The following is a 22734-nucleotide window of genomic DNA, read 5'->3' as shown; positions in this document are numbered from 1 at the left end:
AAAAACACAACACACATAATACATACCACACATACAAGGTAGAACACACAGTATGCACCATACATACTACAATTCATATCACAAACACCACATACATCCCACATGTAAGCAACACATGCCCTTAATGTAATGCATATACACAGCACATTCACACCACACATATTTGAAGCAATAGCCACATGTACATCACAAACACACATAACACATAGCACATATACCACAGAAACATACAATAATCACATAAACCACACATGGCACATATATAACACATATACTACACATAGGTTACAAACAAATACATACACTCCACACATACCACATATATAGGAAACACAAACACAGTGCACATATACCACACACATATTAAACATCTACAAAAACACACCATAATTATACCTCACACACACAACACACACAATCATCACACATACAGCTTCCAAAAACCCCACATATACCACCAACATACCATATATATCACTCACACAATCCACATACATTCCTCTCTTACCACCAAAATACTACACATGCATTACACACACACCACACATACACCAAGCATACATATATTTACCACACAAACACCAATATACATTATAAATGATTCATATTATACACATGCACAGCACACATAACACAAACACCACACATGTACTACCCACACACAATGTATACCACACAAAAAAGCACTGCACATGCACCACACACACAGCACACAAATAACACGTGAAAAAAAACATACACCATGAACACACTACACATATTCCACATACAGACTACACAGCATGCAACAGCACAGAAACAACAGACACCTAACAGGCGTACAGTACATCCAACACAATCTCCAAACATATACACACATATACACACATACAAAATACACACACCCCACAAAACAACACACTGAACACACATATACTCATATATCACAGAAACACATATATAATACAAACACCACATATGTGACACACACACAGACAACATACATACCAAACACACTCACACAGAGACTACACAAATACACTAACACCACACATATCACACATATATCACAAACACAGTGAAAAGATAGCATGCACACCCATTTTCATCACCCACACCACAACATAACACACAAACTATATTTCCAGAACACACATAATTACATAAAACATACATACAACACAAAATACACATACATCACTGAAAAACCACACATACAACACACATGTACCAAACTCACAACTGAATATATTACCCACAAACATAGAACACACATACACTACACATACAACAGAGACCTACCACTCCTACATCACACAGAGACAACTCATACAGCATACACACACACACACAGCATACACCCAACACCAATACACCGCAAACACATCACATATATACCAAATACACAGTACACATACACTGCATATATACCACACATATGACACACTCATGTGCAGCACACACATCACACATGAAACAGACTTCACACACACAACACATACTCATCACAAACAACACACACATATACCACACATACACCAAACACAGCACATATACACCAAACACACCACACATATGCCACACACAAACCACACACCACACATTAATTATGCATGTGCCAAAAACACTACATATACAACTCACCCATAAAACATACCACAACTACAACACACACACACACACACCAAACATATACCACACACACTTCACATAAATCAAACACAAAACACACATACAACACACAATGCACATACACCACGCAAACCATATATACAGCACACAATCACCACACACACATCACAGACACACCACACTCATACCTGAATTTGCCATATGCAAAGACACTTACACCACAAAAACAAGAGACACACCTACTCTCTTGCATCACATTCAAAACATTATCCCTTTCTCATCTCTAATAAAAAATTTCAGTCTTCTGTGCAAAAATTAATAATTATCCCTTGGAATTGTATTGTATTTTCACTTTTTTCCAGCACACTCTTCTGTCTAGTATTTAATTTGATACACATCCCACTGAGTTTAAAAAAATATTATGTCTATTCTACACATTGAGAAACTAAAGCAATAAGATAACAAATCATTTAGCTGAATCTAAGTAAAGTTTAAATTAGAAATTCAATTTTTCTGGCAGCACAAAATTGTTTTTGTTTCTTGCTTTTATAACCAAGAAATTAGTGATCTATGAATATAGGCTGTGTCTATAGGGAAACAATGGGAACTGCAATAACTTAGAATTCCTACAATTACCTTCACAGAGTGGAAAGATGATCTATTCAACACTACACCAAACAAAATTGTCTAAAGGGGAAACGTTTTGATTTCTTTTGGTGTTTCTTTCACCTTATTTCTACTTTTTCACTTTATAGTTTTACATTATAACCAGAAAATATAGCATAATCTTCCAGTTACCTTTATGATGGAGAATATCTGAGTTGGCATTTCCTCCCAGGTATATACATGAACATACATCATTATCATAAAACACATTATTTTACTAATTTTTAATTTCCAATTATGTGATTTTTTAAAAGCACAATATTGGCAAATATTAATGTTCACAAGGTACAAGTAAATGGTGTGCATTAAAATATGTTTGCTTATAATATCCTGTTATGTATGGTGATCAATTATTTTAACATACTTTAAAATTAGTTTACATTATTTTTTTAATATTATTGACTATGGTTAAAATATAATAAACAGAATTTCCTTAGCAGTGATCTACAATTCAGTTTTCATATTCATTCTAAAGTACTGTCCAGAGCTAATATTCTAAGATTGTTATTAGAACTCATCTCCTTAGCTAGAATTATTTTACTGCACTTCTAGTATCTGAGGGATCTATTTCTATCTATATATGTATGTAAACACATTGTTACAGATATATAAAATCTTTAGTAAAATATGCATCCCTTATTTACATTTTAAAACCAGCCATTAATCAACTTGCATGATTACTTTCAAGGATGGAAAAGGATTAGGGACATGGTCTATTATGGTTGCTATTTCTCCATTATTAATGCAGAAAATATTTTTTAAAGGTTTTATTTACTTATTTGACAGAGAGAGATCACAAGTGGGCAGAGAGGCAGGCAGAGAGAGAGGGAAAAGCAGGCTCCCTGCTGAGCAGAGAGCCTCATGTGGGGCTCAATCCCAGGACTCTGAGATCATGACCTGAGCTGAAGGCAGAGGCTTTAACCCACTGAGCCACCCAGGTGCCCCATGCAGAAAATATTTTTAATTCAATTAGCTATCTTATAGTATACCGTTAGTTTCAGATGCAGTGTTCAATAAATTATCAGTTGCATATAACACCCAATGCTCATCACATCACATGTCCTCCTTAATATCCATCACGCAGTTACCACATCCCCCACCCACAACCCCTCCAGCAACCCTCAGTTGGTTTCCTATAGTTAAGTCTCTCATGGTTTTTCTCCCCTTCTGATGACTACCCATTCAGTTTTCCCTCCCTTCCCCTATGGTCCTTTGACCTCTTTCTTGTATTCCACATATGTGTGAAACCATATGAAAATTGTCTTTCTCTAATTGACTTATTTGTTTCAGCATAATACCTTACAGTTCCAGGCACACTGATGAAAATGGTAAGCATTCATCCTTTCTGATGGTTGAATAATATTCAATCATGTATATATACCGCATCTTCTTTATCTATTCATCTGTCAAAGGACATCTCAGCTTTTTTCACAGTTTGGCTATTATGGATATTGCTACTATAAACATTGGGGTGCAGGTGTCCCTTTGGATCACTACCATTTGTATCTTTGGAGTAAATATCTTGTAGTGCAATTCCTGGGTTGTGTGTGGCTCTATTTTTAATTTCTCAAGGAACCTCCATACCATTTTCCAGAGCGGCTGTACCAGCTTGCATTCCCACCAACAGTGTAAGAGGGTCCCCCTTCTCCAAATCCTTGCCAACATTTGATTTTCCCTGTCTTGATAATTTTAGCCATTCTGACTGGTGTGAGTTGGTATCTCATTGAGTTTTGATTTGTTATCCATGATGCAACATTTTTTCAACATTTTTTCATGTGTCTGTTGGTCACGTGTACATATTCTTTGGAAAAATATATGTTCGTGTCTTCTACCCATTTCTTGACTAGATTATTTATTTTTGGGGTGTTGAGTTTCTTAAGTTTTTTATAGATCTTGGATACCAGCCCTTTATCTGGTATGTCATTTGCAAATATCTTCTCCCATTCTTTAGGTTGACTTTGAGGTTGGTTGATTGTTTTCTTTGTTGTGCAGCTTTTTATCTTGATGAAGTCCCAATACTTCATTTTTGTTTTTGTTTCACTGCCTTTGTTATGTTTTGTTTCCACTGCCTTTGGAGGCATGTCTAGCAAGAAGTTGCTGCATCTGAAGTCAAAGAGGTTGCTGCCTATATTCTCTTCTAGGATTTTGATGGATTTCTGTCTCACATTTAGGTATTTCCTCCATTTGAGTTAATCTGTGTGTATGGTATAAGAATATGGTCCTATTTCATTCTTCTACATGGGGCTGTCCAATTTTACCAATACCACTTATTGAAGAGACTTTTCTTTTTCCATTGGATATTCTCTACTGCTTTATTGAAGATTAGTTGGTCATAGAGTTGAAGGTCCATTTCGGGGTTCTCTGTTCTGTTCCATTGTTCCTTGTGTCTATTTTTGTGCCAGTACCATACCATCTTGATGATTACAGCTTTGTAATATCATTTGAAGTCTGGCATTGTGATGCCACCAGTGCTGGTTTTCTTTTTCAACATTCCTCTGGCTAGGGGCGCCTGGGTCCCTCAGTCAGTTGAGTTTCTGTCATCAGTTCAGGCCATGATTCCAGTGTCTTGGGATTGAGCCCCACATCAGGTTCCCAGAAAGCCTGCTTCTCCCTCTCCCTCTGCCAGCTGCTCCCTCTGTGCTCATTGTCTTTCTCAAATAAATACTTTTTAAAGAAAATATTTAAAAAACAACAACTTTCCTCTGGGTCTTTTTTGGTTCAATACAAATTTTAGGGTTATTTGTTACAACTCTGTGAAAAATATTGATGCAATTTTTATAGAGATTGCATTGAATGTGTAGATTGCTCTGGATACCATAGATGTTTTAACAATATTTATTCTTCCATATCATGAGTGTTTTTCCATTTCTTTGTGTCTTCCTCAATTTCTTTCATAAGTGTTCTGTAGCTTTTGTAGTACAGATCCTTTACCACTGTGTTTAGGTTTATTCCAAAGTATCCTATGGATTTTGGTGCAATTGTAAAGGATCAGTTCTTTAAGTTCACTTTCTTCCGCCTCATTGTTAGTATATAGAAATGCAACTGATTTCTGTGCATTGAATTCTTCTATGAGTTCTAGGAACTTTTGTGGAGTATTTTAGTTTTTCCACCTAAAGTAACATGTCATCTGCTAAGAGAGAGACTTTGACTTCCTCTTTGCCAATTCAAAGGTAACTTATTTCTTCTTGTTGTTTTATTGCTGAGGCTAGGACTTCTAGTACTCTGATGAACAACTGTTCTGAGAGTGAGCATCCTTGTTGTATTCCTGACCTTAGGGGAAACGCTCTCAATTTTTGCCCTTTTTGAACAGTATTCTTTGTGAACATTTTGTAGATGGCTTTTATGATATTGAGGTATATTTCCTCTATCCTCACATTATGGAGAGTTTTAATCAAGAAAGGATGTTGTATTTTGTCAAATGCTTTTTCTACATCAATTGAAAGGATCTTATCATTATTTATTTTTTTAAGATTTTATTTGTTTATTTGACAGAGAGAGAGAGTGAGATAGGACAAGCAGGGAGAGCGGCAGAGAGAGAGGTCGAAGCAGGCCCCCCGCTGAGCAGGAAGCCCAAAGTGGACTCAATCCCAGGACCCTGGATTATGACCTGACCCAAACGCAGACATTAACTGACTGAGCCACCTAGGTGCTCCAAGAAGATGATATGCTTCTTGTTCTTTCTTGTATTAATGTAATGTATCATGTTGTTTGATTTGTAAATGTTGAACCACATTTGAAGCACAGGAAAAAAATCCCACTTGGTTGCGGTGAATAATCCTTTTAATGTACAGTTGGATCCTACTGACTAGTATCTTGGTAAGAATTTTGGCATCCATGTTCATCAAGGATATAGGTCTGTAATTTTCCTTTTTGATGGGGTCTTTGGTTTTGGGATTAAGGTAATTCTGGCCTCATAAAATGAGTTTGGAAGTTTTCCTTCTCTTTCTTTCTTCCTTCCTTCCTTCCTTCCTTTCTTCTTCTTCTTCTTCTTCTTCTTCTTCTTCTTCTTCTTCTTCTTCTTCTTTTAAATTCCTTCTGTAGAGTAGGTGTTACTTCCTTTTTAAATATTAGGTAGAATTCCTCTGGGAAGCCATCCAGCCCTGGACTCTTGTTTGTTGGGTGATTTTTGATTACTGCTTCAATTTTCTTGCTAGTAATGGGTCTGTTCAGGTTTTTTATTTCTTCCTGTTTAAGTTTTGGTAGTTTATAAGTTTCTAGGAATGCATCAATTTCTTCCAGGTTACCTAATTTGTTGGCATATAGTTTTCATAATATTATATTGTCATTGAGTTTCTGTGGTGTCAGTTGTGTTCTCTCTTTTTCATTCATGATTTTATTTATTTGGATCCTTTCTTCTTTCATTTTGGTAAGTCTAATTAGGGGTTTATCAGTCTCATTAATTCTTTCAAAGAACCACCTCCTAGTTTCATTGATATGTTCTACTTTTTTTTTTTTATTTCTACAGCATTGATTTCTGCCCTAACCTTTATATTTTCCTTCTCCCACTGGATTTAGGCTTTATTTTTTGTCCTTTTCCTGTCCTTTAGGTGTAAGTTTAGGTTGTATATTTGAGAATTTTCTTGCTTCTTGAAGAAGGCCTGTATTAGTATATACTCCCCTCTTAGGACCATCTTTGCTACATCCTGAAGGTTTTCAAATGTCGTGTTTTCATTTTATTTTTTCTTTAAATGATTTTATTTATTTATTTATATGAGAAAGAGAGAGCATGAGCAATGAGGAGGGGCAAAGAAAGGAAGAGAAGCAAGCCACCTCCTAGAAGCCCAATGCAGGACTCGATCCCAGGACCCTGGGATCATCACCTGAGCTGAAGGCAGAGGATTATCTAATTGAGGCACACAGTCACCCATGTTTTCATTTTCATTTGATTCCATGTATTTTTAAAAAAACCTTCTTTAATTTCCTGGTTGACCCATTTATTAATAATACATTCTTTAACCTTCATACATTTGTGGTACTTCCATTTTTGTTGCTGTTGTTATCGACAAGTTTCATAGCATTGTGTTCTGAAACTACTCATGGTAGGATTTCCAACTTTTTGTACAAGTTGAGGCCTGATTTGTGACACAGTATGTGATCTATTCTGAAGAATGTTTCTTGTGCATTTGATAAAAATGTGTTTTTTGCTGCATTAGGATTAAATGTTCTGCATATATCTGTTAAGCCCATCCAGTTCAGTGTGTCATTCAAAGTCCTTGACTTCTTGTTGATCCTCTGCTTAGATGATATAGGAATTGCTGTGAGTGGGGTATTAATGTACTTTACTATTATATTAGTGTCAATGAGTTTCTTTGTTTGTTATTATTTTATTTAAATATTTGAGTGCTCCCAAGTTAGGGGCATATATATTTACAATTGCTAGAGCTTCTTGTATTTGGTCTATTTATTATGGTATAGTGTCTTTCTTCATCTCTTATTACAGTTTTTGGTTTGAACTCTGGTTTTTCTGATATAAAGAAACCTGGCTACTCCAGGTTTCTTTGGATGTCATTTAAGATGATAATTATTCTCCAGCTCCTTGCTTTCAATCTAGAGGTGACTTTGAGTCTAAATGGAGTCTCTTGTAAGAAACATATAAATGGGTCTTGTGTTTTTTATCCACTCTGACACCCTTTATCTTTTCATTGGAGAAATTAGGCAATTTATATTCAAAGTAATTATTGATAGATATGAACTTATTGCCATTGCATTACTTGTAAAGTCACTGTTTCTGGAGATTTTCTCTCTTCCTTTCTAGCCATTGTGGCTTTTGGTCTTTCCTTCCTACACAATATGTCCCCTTTAATATTTCTTGTAGGATTTAAAGTTTAGTACTCCTGAGCTCCTTTAGTTTTTGTTGGTCTGGGAAATTCTATTCTATTTCTCCTTCTATTCTGAATGATAGACTTGTTAGATAAAGTATTCTTGGCTACATATTTTTCCCATTTAGCATGTTGAATATATCATGTCAGTCCTTTTTGACTTGTCAGGTCTCTGTGGACAGGTCTGCTGCCAATCTTAGGCATCCGCCCTTGTAAATCTTATGTGTCCACCCAGGACATTTTCAGGATTCTCTCTTTATCTTTGTATCTTGCAAGTTTCACTATAATACGTCTTGGTGTTGACCTGTTTTTGTTGATTTGGTGGGAGTTCTCTCTGCTTTTGGGAACCGAATGCAGTTTTCCTTTTTCAAGTTGGGGAATATCTCAGGTATAATTTAGTCAAATAAACCTTCTGCCCCCTTTTCCTTTTCTTTGTCTTCTGGAACTCCTATGATATGGATATTATTTCTCTTTATGGATTTGCTTAGTTCCCTAAGTCTATATTGGTAATCCAATATTTTTCTTTCTCTCTTCTTCCCAGCTTCATGATTTTCCATAATTTTATCTTCTATATAACCCATCCTATCCTCTCCTTCTTCAATTCTCAGAGTGATTATATCCAATCAATTTTCCATTTCAGTTATAGCAATTTTTATTTTGGCCTGATTAGTTTTTAGGTCTTTTATCTCTTGAGCATGAGTTTCTCTGCTGTCTTATATGCCTTTTTTCAAGTCCAGCTAGTAGTCTTATAACTGTTGATCTAAATTATTGTTCACATATATTGGTTATATCAGCTTTGAGCAAATTCCTGGTTGTGAAATCTTCCTGACTTTTCTTTTGGGGAGAATTCTTCTGTCTTTTCATTTTTGATAATTTTATATATTTTGTGTGTTATGAAAACTTGTTATACTCAGAGAAATATTATATTAAAAAGAGGTCATGCACTGTCCAGGGCCTGGTACTTCAGGAAGTGTTTCTTGTAAAAGCTGTATGCACTCTGCTATTGTGTTTTGGTTGCTCTTTCCCAATGGAACATCCTATAAAACATTTTTTTCCTTGCTTGTATTGTGGAATGTTTGGACTTTTAACTGGATTTGCTTTGATTTGTTTGTTAAGATAAGTGTAGGGGAAAAAAAAAAACTTATCCAAAGTAAGAGAAGAGGAAAAGGAACAAAACTGCAAGCATATAAACAAAAAACTATAAGCCTGTATCCAAAGAATAAGAAAGAAAGAAAGAAAGAAAGAAAGAAAGAAAGAAAGAAAGAATAAAGAGTAATGAGAGAAGAAAAAAAGAAGAAATAAGAGAATGAAACAAATAAACTAAAAAATGAAAAAAAATTGTTAGCCTGATGCCATAAAAATATAATTTAAAAAAGATGAAATGTATAAAAGATAACAAACAAATAAAAAAGAAATAAAAAATTAAAAAAAATTAAAAATTAAATAAAAGCAAAACCTAGTCTTATTTCCACCAGAACTAAAACTGACACTTTGGGCACTTTTTAATCAGCAGACTTGGTCCATGTGGAGGGTCTGTGTTGGTCTTCTGAGGGAGAGGCCTGGTGGCCTGGCTTACAAACAGATTTGACCTTGTAAAGATGCCCCTGCCAGGAATATGGGTGCAGGGTTTTGTGGAAGGGACTCCAGACTTCACTGGAGGCACTGTATTTCTCTCTGAAGTCTGATCGTGCCAGTGGATGGGAGGAGGGAGACTTGGTAGAGGAGGAAGATAGTGTCACTCCACCCTCTATTCACTGGGGAGGAGAATTCATGAACACAGCTGTACAGGAGGCCCTCATAGAAAGGTGAATAATATCCTATTTTTGGGGTTTCCTCAGATCCCTGCCCTTAATATGTTGGTGTCTTGGCCATCTGAGCACCAGGCCTCACAGATCTGTATTTATCTCTGACTAGTGACTGGGATTCAAAAGCTCAAATTTTAATGGGCATGGCAAGGTGCAGGCCCACTCCACTCCCCCAGAGGAGGGCTTTGTGTCATGCCTGGCACTGTCCTGTCCCAGAAAAACAGTTGTGCAGTGTACGCACAATGGCTATTGTGTATTGTGATGCACAGCAAAAAGTTGCAACCGGGTTATCTGTCATTTATGTGTATCTCAATCCCCTACTCTGTTCTGTTCCAAAAAAAGCAGTTGTACAGCAGCTTGAGTATATTGTGGCACACAACAAAAAACTGCAATCAGGTTGTGTACAGTTTGCACGTTTCTGTTCTCTATTGTTCTGTCCCAGAAAAGTAGCCATTCAGAGCATGTACAGTGGCTTGAGACTATTGTGGCTCATAGTGGAAAGATGCTACCAGGTTATCTGCCCTCTGCTCGCACCTCTGTTCTTGCAGTTATTCACAACTTAATGGCTCTCAATTGGCCCTTTGTCCCTGAAGAGGTAAAATATGCTCTTCCCAATGTACTCCAGTAAGGGGAGCAGAGATATCTCCCAGTGCAACTCACGGGATCTCCTCCCTTTGGCTTATTGTATGAACCTTACCCACGCACTCTCCCACTCTCTTTCTCTCCCTGACAATTCATGGCTCTAAACCTCACAATCTGCCACATTCTGTCCCTCCAATTGTGCAGATTATTCTCTAGTTCCACATTTTGGGAACACTTTTATTTTCTTTGTGGTTCCCAGCCTACTAAAACATTTGTTACAAATAAATAATCTTTTGGCTTCTATCTCTTCTCAATATACACAAGGAAGTTTACATGTGAGGACACTTTGCAGACCACATTTTCAAACTTTTGTTACTGAGGTAAAATTGACAAACTAAATAGTAAATTTGTTAAGTTTTGTTGTATGTATACACCCATGAAATCAACACATTTAGGTTAAAGCAGACATGGGAGAGATAGAAACTAATTTTAGATAGGTTAATATTCACTGTGTCCAAGAAGAAAAGGAGAGTGAGAAAAGATCTGAAAGAATATTGAAATATTAATAGTCAAATTTTTCCCCAGTTTGATGAAAAACCTTGATGTACACATTCGAGAAGGTCAAAATCTTAAAGGCTGATAAACAAAGGGAATTACGCACTGAGACAAATTATAATCAAATGGTCCAAAGCCAAAGATAAAGAAAAAAGAATCTTGAAAGCAGCAAGAGTGAAATGACTCATCATATCCAGGGCATCTCAATAAGCATTACAACCAATTTCTCAGCAGAAACTGTGGAGCTGAAAAAGACAGTGAAGTGATATATTTTTAAAGTTCTTAAAGAAAAAAAATATTGCTAACTATGAATTCCATATTTGGCAAAATTATGCTTCAAAGATGACATAGGAATAAAGTCATTTTGAAATAAGTGAGCTGAAAAAATTCCCTTTAAGACCTGCCCGGTAAGAAATGCTATAGGGATACATCAGGCTGAAAATGAAAGACCACTAGATGGTAATTCAAAGGCATATAAAGAAATAAAGAACAAGGTAAAAGTAATTATGTGGGAAAATACAACAGACAGTATTATTCCATTTTTGGTATGTAACTACTGTTTTTACATTGTGATTTAAAACTAAAATTCATAGGGAAAAAATGTCAAGCCAAAATACAGACTCTTTAACTGTAAAGAACAAACTGATGGTTAGTAGAGAGGAATTGGGTTGGGAATGGGGCAAATAGGTGATGGGGATAAAGAAGTGCACTTGTAATGAGCACAGCTGTTGTATGGAAGTGCTGAATCACTAAATTTTACACCTGAAGGTAACATTACACACTGTATCTTAACTAACTAGATTTTAAATAATAAATTCAAATAAATAAATAAAAGGAAAATTCATAAATCAATAATTATTAACATACATTAATGATCACATAATACATAAAGATGTAAATATTGACAATAAAAACATAAAGAGAGAACAGATCTGTATAAGAACAGAGATTGTGTATCATCCCAAAACTAAATTGTTATAAATTCTAACTAGATTTTACAAAGTTAAGACCTTAATTGTATTCCCCAAAATAATCACTAAGAACAGAACTAAAAAATATACGGAAAAGGAAAGAAGGAAATCTAGTAGTATGCTACAAAAAAAAATCAATTAAACACAAATGAAAGCAGTGATGAAGGAATTGAGAACTAAACAGATATGACATACAGAAAATTGGCTGAAGAAATTCATTCATTATCAATATTTAAATTAATTTTAAATGAATTAACACTCTAAAGGCAGAGTTTGTCAAAATGGATTAAAAAGAAAACATGATCCAACAAGGTTCTGTATATAAGAAACTACCTACCTCCAAAGGCACAAGTAGGTTTAAAGTGAAAGGATAAATAAATATATTCCCTGAAAGAAGCAACAAAAGTTAGTTGGGGAGGCCATATTAATATCAGATGAAATAAACTTTAAAACAAAGCAAAAAAAGTATTTCTTGGATAGCACATTTCATAATGATAAACCTAACTATCCAGGAGATATAGCAATAATATATCTATATCTATATATGTGCATGTATGTATGTGTGTTTATATATGTATATGTGAGTGTGTATACATACATACACAGAGCACCAAAATACATGAACCAAACTCAGAAATGAAATGTGAAATAGAAAATATAACAAAAATATTTAAAGACCTCAATACTCCAGTTTGAATAATAAACAGAAATACAGGCAAAAAAATCAACAAGAAAATAGAAAACTGAAATAATCTTACAAACCAATTAGAACTAGTATACATCTATAGCGTATTCCAACCAACAACAGCATAAAATACATTTTCCACAAGTGGAGATAGAAAATTCTCCAGGATAGACTGTACGTTAAATCATATAAAACAACCTTCAAGAAGTTTAAAAGAAAATAATGAAGACAAAACGTATTCTTTTTTTAAGATTTTACTTATTTATTTGAGAGTGAGATAGAACATGAGCAGGGAGAAGGGACAGAGGAAGAATCAGGCTTCTAGCTGAGCAGGTAACCCCCGGTGGGGCTTGATCCCAGGACTCTGGGATCATGACCTGAGCTAAAGGCAGATGCTTTGTATGGGGCACCCAGGCGCCCCATACAAAGCATATTCTTGAATATAACTGAATGATTCTAGAAATTAATAACATAAAGAAATTTAGGGAATTCAAAAATATGTAGACATTAAACAAAACAATCTTGAATGTATCAAAGAAGACATCAGAAAGGAAATAGTAAAATATTTTGAGATGAATGAAAATAAAACATAACACGGGGTGCCTGGGTGGCTCAGTGGGTTAAGCCTCTGCCTTCAGCTCAGGTCATGAACTCAGGGTCCTGGGGTCCTGGGTTTGAGCCCTGCATTGGGCTTTTTGCTCAGCAGGAAGCCTACTATCCCTTTTCTCTCTGCCTTCCTCTCTGCCTACTTATGATCTCTCTCTCTGTGTCAAATAAATAAATAAAATCTTTAAAAAAAAAGAAAATAAAGGATAACATTACAAAACTTATGAAATGCAGCTAAAGCAGTGCTTTAGAGGTAAAATTATACCTTTAAATACCTATATGAAGGAAGAAAAAATACCTTCTGTCAATAATCTATCTTCTCACCTAAAGAAACTGAAAAAAAGAAAAGAAAAATATACTTAAAACAAGCAAAAAAGAAGAAAATAACAAACATTAGGAGAGAAATAAATGAAATAGAGAATTAAAAAAAAAAGACAATCAACTAAACCAGAAGTCAGTTCTTTGAAAAGATCAACAAAATTGCCAAACCTTTAGGTAGATTGACTCTGAAGTAAAACAATTCAAATTACTAGTCAGAAATTAGAGTAGAAATACTTCTGATTTTACTAATATAAAAAAAAGAGATTGCAAGAGAGTACTATAAATAATTGTAGGCCAATGCATTCAATAATCTAGGTAAAATAGACAAATTCCTTTTTTTAAATTTTATTATGTTCAGTTGGCCACTGAATAGTACATCATTAGTCTTTGATGTAGTGTTCAATGATTCGTTACATATAAAACCCAGTGCTCATCACAACACATGACTCCTCAATACCCATCACCCTGTTACTGCCTGATCCCACCCTTGTCCCCTCTGAAACCCTCAGTTTGTTTTCCATGGTCCATACTCTCTCATGGTTTGTCTCCCTTTCTGATTTCTCTCCCTTCAGATTTCACTCCCTTCCTCTATGGTCTTCCGTGCTATTGTTTATGTTCCACATACATATGAAACCATATGATAATTGGCTTTCTCTGCTTGACTTACTTAGCGTAACCCTCTCCAGTTCCATCCACGTCAGGGCAAATGGTGGCTACTCATCATTTCTGATGGCTGAATAATATTCCATTGTGTATAAGTACCACACCTTCTTTATCCATTGGTCTGTTGAAGGGCATCTTGGCTCCTTCCACAGTTTGGTTATTGCGGACATTGCTGCTATTAACGTTGGGGTGCATGTGCCCCTTCTTTTCACTACATCTGTATCTTTGGGGCAAATATCTAGTAGTGCAATTGCTGGGTCATAGGATAACTCTGTTCTTAACATCTTGAGGAACCTCCATACTGTTTTCCAGAGTGGCTGTACCAGCTTGCATTCCCGCCAACAGTGTAAGAGGTATACTTTATCCTTTATCCACATTCTTGCCAATGTTTGTTATTTCCTGTTTTGTTAATTTTTCCCATTCTAACTCAACGAGATGCTAGCCAATAAGACCCAACAGGATCCAACATGACCAATTGGGACTTATTCCTGGATGCAAGGGTGGTTCAATATTCACAAATCAATCAATGATATAGAGCACATTAATAAAGAAAAGACAAGAACCATATGATCCTCTCAATGGATACAGAAAAATCTTTTGACAAAATACAACATTCTTTCCTTATTAAAACTCTTCAGAGTATAGAGATAGAGGGAACATTCTTCAATATCATAAAAACCATTTATGAAAAGCCTACAGCGAATATCCTTCTCAATGGTGAAAAACTAAGAACTTTTCCCTTAAGGTCCCATGACAGGGATGCCCACTCTCACCAGTCTTGTTCAGCATAGTGCTAGAAGTCCTAGCCTCAGCAATCAGACAACAAAAGAAATAAAAGACATCCAAACTGGCAAGGAAGAAGTCAAACTCTGTCTCTTTGCAGATGACATGATACTTTTTGTGGAAAACTCAAAAGACACCAACCCTAAATTACTAGAACTCATACAGCAATTCAGCAATGCGGCAGGATACAAAATCAATGCACAGGAATCAGTTTCTTTCTTACACATTAACAATGTAACTGTAGAAAGAGAAATTAGGGAATCATTTCCATTTACAATAGCACCAAGAACCATAATATACCTAGGAATAAACCTAATCAAATAGGTAGAGGTTTTATACTCTAAAACTACAGAATATTAATGAAAGAAATTGAGGAAGACAGAAAAAGATGGAAAGACGTTCCATGCTTATGGGTTGGAAAAGTTAACATTGTTAAAATCTCCATCCTGCCCAGAGCAAGCTACACTTTCAGTACCATTGATAGTTTTCAAGGAGCTCGATCAAACAACCTTAAAATTTATATGGAACCAAGAAAGACATTGAATCGCCAAGGGAATGATAAAAAAGAAAAACAAAGCTACAGGCATCATTTTGCCTGACTTCAAGCTATATTACGAAGCTGTGATCACCAAGACAAAATGGTATTGGCACAAAAACAGACACACAGACCAATGGAGTAGAATAGAGACTCCAGTAAGGGATCCTAAACTCTATGGTCAATTAATCTTTGACAAATCAGGAAATATATTCAATGGAGAAAACACAGTCTCTTCAATAAGTGGTGCTGGGAAAATTGGAGAGCTACATGTAGGAGAATGAAACTAGAAAATTCCCTTACACCATACACAAAGATAAATTAAAAATGGATGAAAGACCTCAGTGGGAGAGAGGGATCCATTAAAATCCTAGAGGAGAGCATAAACACCAACAGATGCAATAACTTCTTTCAAGACACATCTCCAAAGGCAAGTGAAACAAAACAAAAGATGAACTTTTGGCACTTCACCAAGATAAAAAGCTTATGCATAGCAAAGGAAACAGTCAACAAAACTAAGAGGCAGCCCATGGAATCTGAGAAGATGTTTGCAAGTAACATTACAAATATTCAAGATCTATAAACACTTCTCAAACTCAACACTCAAAAAACTAATAACCCAGTCAAAAAATGGGCAGAAAACATGAAAAGGTACTTCACCAAAAAAGACATACAAATGGCTAACAGACACATGAAAAAATCCTCAACACTATTAGCCATCAAGGAAAAAAAAAATCAAAACCACAATGGGATAACAACTTACATCATTTAGAATGACAAATTCCTATAAATCAACAGTCTAAGGATGAATCATAAAGAACTAGAAAAGCTAAACAGGCCTATAGCAAATGAAAGGATTGAATCAATAATTTAAAATTCCCAAAAAAGTAATACCCAGGACTAGATGGAGTCATTAGTGAATTCTACCAAACTTTTAAAGAAGAATTAATGGGCTGCCTGGGTGGCTCACTCAGTTAAGTGTCTGCCTTTGACTCGGGTCATGATCCTGGTTTTCTTGGATCAAGTCCCACATAGGGGTCCCTGCTCAGCAAGGAGTCTGCTTCTCCCTCTCTCTCTGCCTCTCATCTGGCTTGTCCTCTCTCACTCTCTCTCAAAATAAATTTTAAAAAATAAATATAGAAGAGGTGTTTTTTTTTTTAAGATTTTGTTTATTTGACAGGGAGAGACAGCAAGAGAGGGAACAGAAACAAGAGGAGTGGGAGAGGAAGAAGCAGGCTCCTCGCTGAGCAGGAAGCCTGATATGGGATGATCCCAGGACCCTGAGATCATGATCTGAGCCAATGGCAGAAGCTTAATGACTGAACCACCCAGTTGCCCTGAGAAGAATTAACATCCATTCTTCTCAAACTCCTCCAAACAATAGAAGAGAAGGTCCTAGTTATTTCAATAAATACAGAATTACAGCAAAACCAAGCATTACAAAGATATAAGAAAAGAAATATAGAGATTGATATCTCTTTAAAAATAGATGCCAACTTTCTCAGCAATATACTTGCAAACCAAATCTAGCAGCATATGAAAATTATTATACACTGTGATCAAGTGGGACATATCCCAGGGATGTAAAACTGTATGTTAACATACAGTTTTTAAAAATTTAAGTTACTCCACTTTGTCCCGAATACTTGTGATGCAGACTTTTTAATTTCAGTCATTCTAATGGCTGTGTAGTGGTATCTCATAGTGTTTAATCTGTATATCCAAAATGATTAATGCTGTTCAGAATCTTTTCACAGGTTATATGCAATCTATATACTTTTGATAAATAACCTGTTCAGATCTTTTGCACTTTTTAATTATTTTCTTATTATCAAATTCCTAGTGTTTTTGCATATTCTGAACATATGACCTTTATCTGATATAAGGCTTATAGTCACTTTCTCTCAGGTTGTGGCATGCCTTTTCATTTTCGTGAATGTATCTTTTAGAGAAAAGTCTTAATTTTATTTGTTTATTTTTATTTTTTAAAGATTTTATTCATTTATTTGTGGAAGAGAGTGAGTGAGAGAGAGACTGTGTGAGCATGAGTGGGAGGAGGGACAGAGGGTAAAGGTGAAACAGACCTCCCACTGAGCAGGAAGCCTGATGCAAGTCTTGATCCCAGGACTCTGTGATCATGACCTGAGCTGAAGGCAGACATTTAACTGAGCCACCCTGTCTCCTGAGAAGCATTAATTTTAATGAAGTCTAACTTATCCATTTTTTATAGATCATCATATATACAAAATATTTACAAAATTTAATGACACAAATAGTTTCTCTTATGCTTTTTCTATAAGTACTATAGTTTTAGGTTTTACATTTAGGTCTCTGATACATTTGGAGTTTATTTTAGCATATGCTTTGAGGTATAAAATGAAGGGGTTTTGTTCTGTTTTGGTTTGGTTTTCCATGTGGATATCAAATTTTTTCAGCTGTATTTGTTGAAACAACCATTTTCTCTACTAAATTATCTTTGCACTTTTGTCAAAAAGCAGTTTTTAATGTATGTGTAGGTATACTGATGAACTTCTTATTATTTTCCATTGATATATTTTTTGTTGTTACACCAATACCACATAGGTTTAATTAATATAGATTCATAGTAAGTCTTTAAAACTAGTATGTTTTACTCCTCCTATGTTTTTCTTCCTTTTCAAAGTTTTCTTGGTTATTCCAGATCCAGTGCATTTACATATATAATTGAAAGCAGTTTGTCAAATGCACACACACCGGTGAACACACACACACATACACACACACACGCACACCACACAAAATCCTGTTGGGATTTTTACTGGGATTGTGTTGAACATATAGATCAGTTTCAGGAGATTTTATACTCTGTCTATATTGACTCCTGTGACCATGAACAAAACACATCTCTTTATTGTAATTAGATTTTATTTAAACTCTCTCAGCCATGTTTCATATTTTTCAATATAGAAGGTTTGCAAATATTTATCACATTTATCTCTATTTAATGTTTTTGATGTTATTAGAAATAATGTAAATTTAATTTCTGATTGTTTATTGCTAGTATATAGAATTACCATTGAGTTTTGTATATTAACCTTCTGACCTGCAAACTTACTAAATGTACTTATTACTCTTGCTAAGATTTTTGTAGATTAGATAAAATTCCCAACATATACAATAATGTCATCTGCAATTAAAACAAACTTATTTTTTCTTTACTATCTAATTGCCTTTTTAAATTGCTTGTCTTATTGCGCTAGTTTCAATCTGCACTAAAATGTCGTATAGAAGTATTGAGAGCAGACATATTTTCTTGGCTTTAATCTTAATGAAAAGCATTCAGTGTCTCATCATTTAGTATAATGATACCAGAAGATTATCACAGATGTTCTATATCAGGCTGAGGGCATTCCCTTTTATTTCTTGTTTGTTGAATTTTTTTTTAATATCAGAAAAGGGGGTTGAATTTCACCAAATTATTTTATTGAATATCGAGATGATACAGGATTTATCCTTTTTTGAATATTAATGTGGTGAATAATTGATTAATATAAAAATGTCTATCTTGGGGAAGGAGTCAAAATGGTGTAGTAGGGATTGTCTCATTCCTTCGACACAGATAGATTAACATCAAATTATTTTGAGCAACTAGGAAATCAATCTGAGGATTAAGAAAACAATCTGCACAACGGAAGGGAAAGAACATAATAGATGCAAGGTTTGGAGACATGAATTGGAGGAGAGAAAAGCTGTGGTGCTGTGGAGGGGATGGAGCAGTTTTTGTGGACAGAAGTCAGGGAGAGAGGCAGAGAGCAGGAGAGAGAGCAGTGCATAGGGTTTGCACAGGATTCCATAGTGTGGGGATCCCCTGGGTCACGCTGGAAGAAAATGTTTCCCTTCCTGGAGTATATTTGGAAGAAGGTATATTGTCATTCCAGGGACAAAAGGCCTGCAAGATGCCACTGAGAAACCATTCAACAGCAGGGAAGAAAAGGACATGCAGAGGGCAGTATAACCTGGATTAAATTTTTGTTGTGATTCACCACAGATTCTGGACATTAGTGCAGGTGTCCAGCTGCTTTTTGGGGACAGAATGGTGCCAGGCAAAGTGTTGCGATGTTTTCTTCCAGGAGAGAAGAGGGGGCTGAGATTTGCTAGGTCCTTTAAGATTTGGAGTTTTGAATCTGAGCCAGAGATAAAACACAGAAGAACTGTAGCACCAGGTGTGTCAATAGCCTGGGCATAGACAGGTTGAGGGCAGGAATCTGACAAAAGACTGGGACATAGAAAAGGAGATTGTTCTCTTTCCTATGAAGGCCTCCTGAACAGCAGAGTCTGTGAGTTTTCCTCCCCAGGAATGAGAGGATGGGGTGATACCATACTTCCCCACCTCCATATTCACCAGCATAGTTGGATGGAGAGAAACTCAGTGCTGCCAGTAGAGGCTGGAGTTTCTTACACCAAATCCCACCCAATTCTCCTGAGCCAGTGCAGTAGGTCTCTCCCTCAGAAGAAAAACAAAAGCCCCCACATGTACTAAGTTTACGAATCATAGAGTGCCCCAAAGCATCAGCTTCAGTTCTGGTGAAAATAGGACCAGTGTTTCCTATATTTTAATATTTTTTATTTTTATTTTTTATTTTATTCACTCTACTTTTTTTCATTTACTTTTGAATCAGGCTTATAAACTTGTTCAATTGTTGTGCTGTTTGTTTCCTTTTCTGTTTTTGAATCAGTCTTTTTTCTTCTTCCCCCTTTTTTTCTCTTTTCGTTCTTTCTTCTTCTCTTTTTTTAATGAGGCCTATTTTTTTTGTTTGCTTGTTTGCTTTTTTGTTCCTCTTCCTTCTCTCTCTCTCTCTCTTATTTATTTATTTATAAATAAATGATTTATATTTAATCCATATATATAATCCATTATATTGGATTATATTTAATCCAATATAATCCAAATTATTATTTGAATTGAGCTTCATCCCCCAGGCTTATATTAAGCAAATAAAGCACACCTAGCTGAATGTCTAAACACTCTTCACTAGAAGCAAGGAGGAACTCTGCAGAGGACTGACCGTTGGAAAGAGCAGCCAAAACACAACAGAGTGCACACAGCATACACCAGAACACTTCCTGAAGCACCAGACCCTAGACAGTGTGTGATTACTTCTTAATAAAGTATTACTCTCAGGAGTAGATAACATAACAAGTTTTCATAATACAGAAAAGACAGAAATTTAGACATAATGAGAAGAGAGAGGAATTCTCCCCAAAAGAAAAATCAAGAAGAAATCACAGCCAGGAATTTACTCAAAATAGATATAAGCAATATATCTGAAAACAGAATTTAAAACGATAATCATAAGAATATTACCTGGGTTTAAAAGAAGCATAAAAATCTCCAAAGAAACCCTGGTTGCAGAGATTAAAAAAAAAAAACAACAACCTAAAAAAAATAGTCAGGCTGAAATAAAAAAAAAAATGCTATAACTCAGATGCAAAACTAACTGAATGTGATCACACAGAGGAATGGACAGGTAATATAGAATATAAAAAATATAGAAAATAATGAAGCTAAAAATAAGAAGGAAAGGAAACTATTAGACCAACAATATAGATTTAGGGAAATCAGCTATTCAACAAAGTGCAATAATATTCCGATCATCTGACTCCCAGAGGAAGGAGACCAGGAAAAGGGACAGAAGGTTTATCTGAACAAATTATAGCTGAGAACTTCCCTAATCTAGGGAAGGAAACAGGCATTCAAGTCCAAGAGGCACAGACAACTCCCCTAAAATAAATAAAAAAACAGGTCAACCCCATGACATATCATAGTGAAACTTGCAAAATACAAAGATACAGAGAATTCTGAAAGCAGCTAGGGACAAAAGGTCCTTAACCTACAAGAGTGGACACATAATGTTAGCAGCAGAGTTGTCCACAGAATCCTAGATGGCCCAAAAGGACTGGCATGATATATTAAACATGTCATATAGGAAAAATACGCAGTCAAGAATACTATATTAAGCAAAACTGTCTACAGAATAGAAGGAGAGATAGGGTTTCAAAAACAAACAAAAACTAAAGAAGTTCATGAACCATCTTTGCAAGAAACATTAAAGGGGACACTTTGAGTGGGAAGTAGAGACCAAAAGCAAAAATGGATACAAAGGAACAGAGATAATCTATAGGAACAGAGACTTTATAAGTAATACAATGGCACTAAATTCATATTTATCAATAATTATTCTAAATGTAAATGGACTAAATGTTCTAATCAAAAGGCGTAGGGTATCAGAATAGATAAAATAAACAAGTCCCATCAATATTATGGTCCATTTAGACCACAATACACCTTCGTAATTGAAAGTGAGGAGGTGAAGAACTATCTACCATGCTAATGGACATCAAAAGAAATCTGGAGTAGCAATACTTATATGAGGCAAATTAGATTTTAAACCAAAGACTAAAATAAGAGATGAAGAAAGACACTATATCATAATAAAGAAGCAAAATACAGCAAGATCTAACAATTCGAAATATTTATTCCCCTAACTTGGGAACAGCCAAACATATAAATCAGTTAATAACAAATTTAAAGAAACCCATAGATAATAATAAAATGATTGCAAGGGACTTTAACACCCCACTCACAGCAATGCACATAATATCCAAGCAGAAGATCAAGAAGGAAAGAATGGATTTCAATGACATACTGGACCAGATGGGCCTAACAGGTATATTCAAAGCATTTTATCCTAAAGCAGCAGAATGCACATCATTTTCAAGTGCACCTATAACATTCTCCAGAATGGATCACATACTGAGTCACAAATCAAGCCTCAACAACTACAAAAAAGATTGAGATCATACCATACATATTTTCAGGCCACAACACGATGAAAGTTGAAATCAACCACAAGAAAATATTTGGAAAGAACAGTAATACATGGAGGTTAAATAATGAATGGGTTAGCCAGGAAATTAAAGAAGAAATTTAAAAAAAAATACATGGGGGCGCCTGGGTGGCTCAGTGGGTTAAAGCCTCTGCTTTCAGCTCAGGTCATGATCCCAGGGTCCTGGGATGGAGCCCAGCATCAGGCTCTCTGCTCAGCAGGGAACCTGCTTCCCTTCCTCTCTCTCCCTGCCTCTCTGTCTACTT

The sequence above is a fragment of the Martes martes genome, assembly GCF_963455335.1.
Source record: "Martes martes genome assembly, chromosome: X".
NCBI lineage: Eukaryota > Metazoa > Chordata > Mammalia > Carnivora > Mustelidae > Martes > Martes martes.
This window is presented reverse-complemented; position numbering follows the sequence as displayed.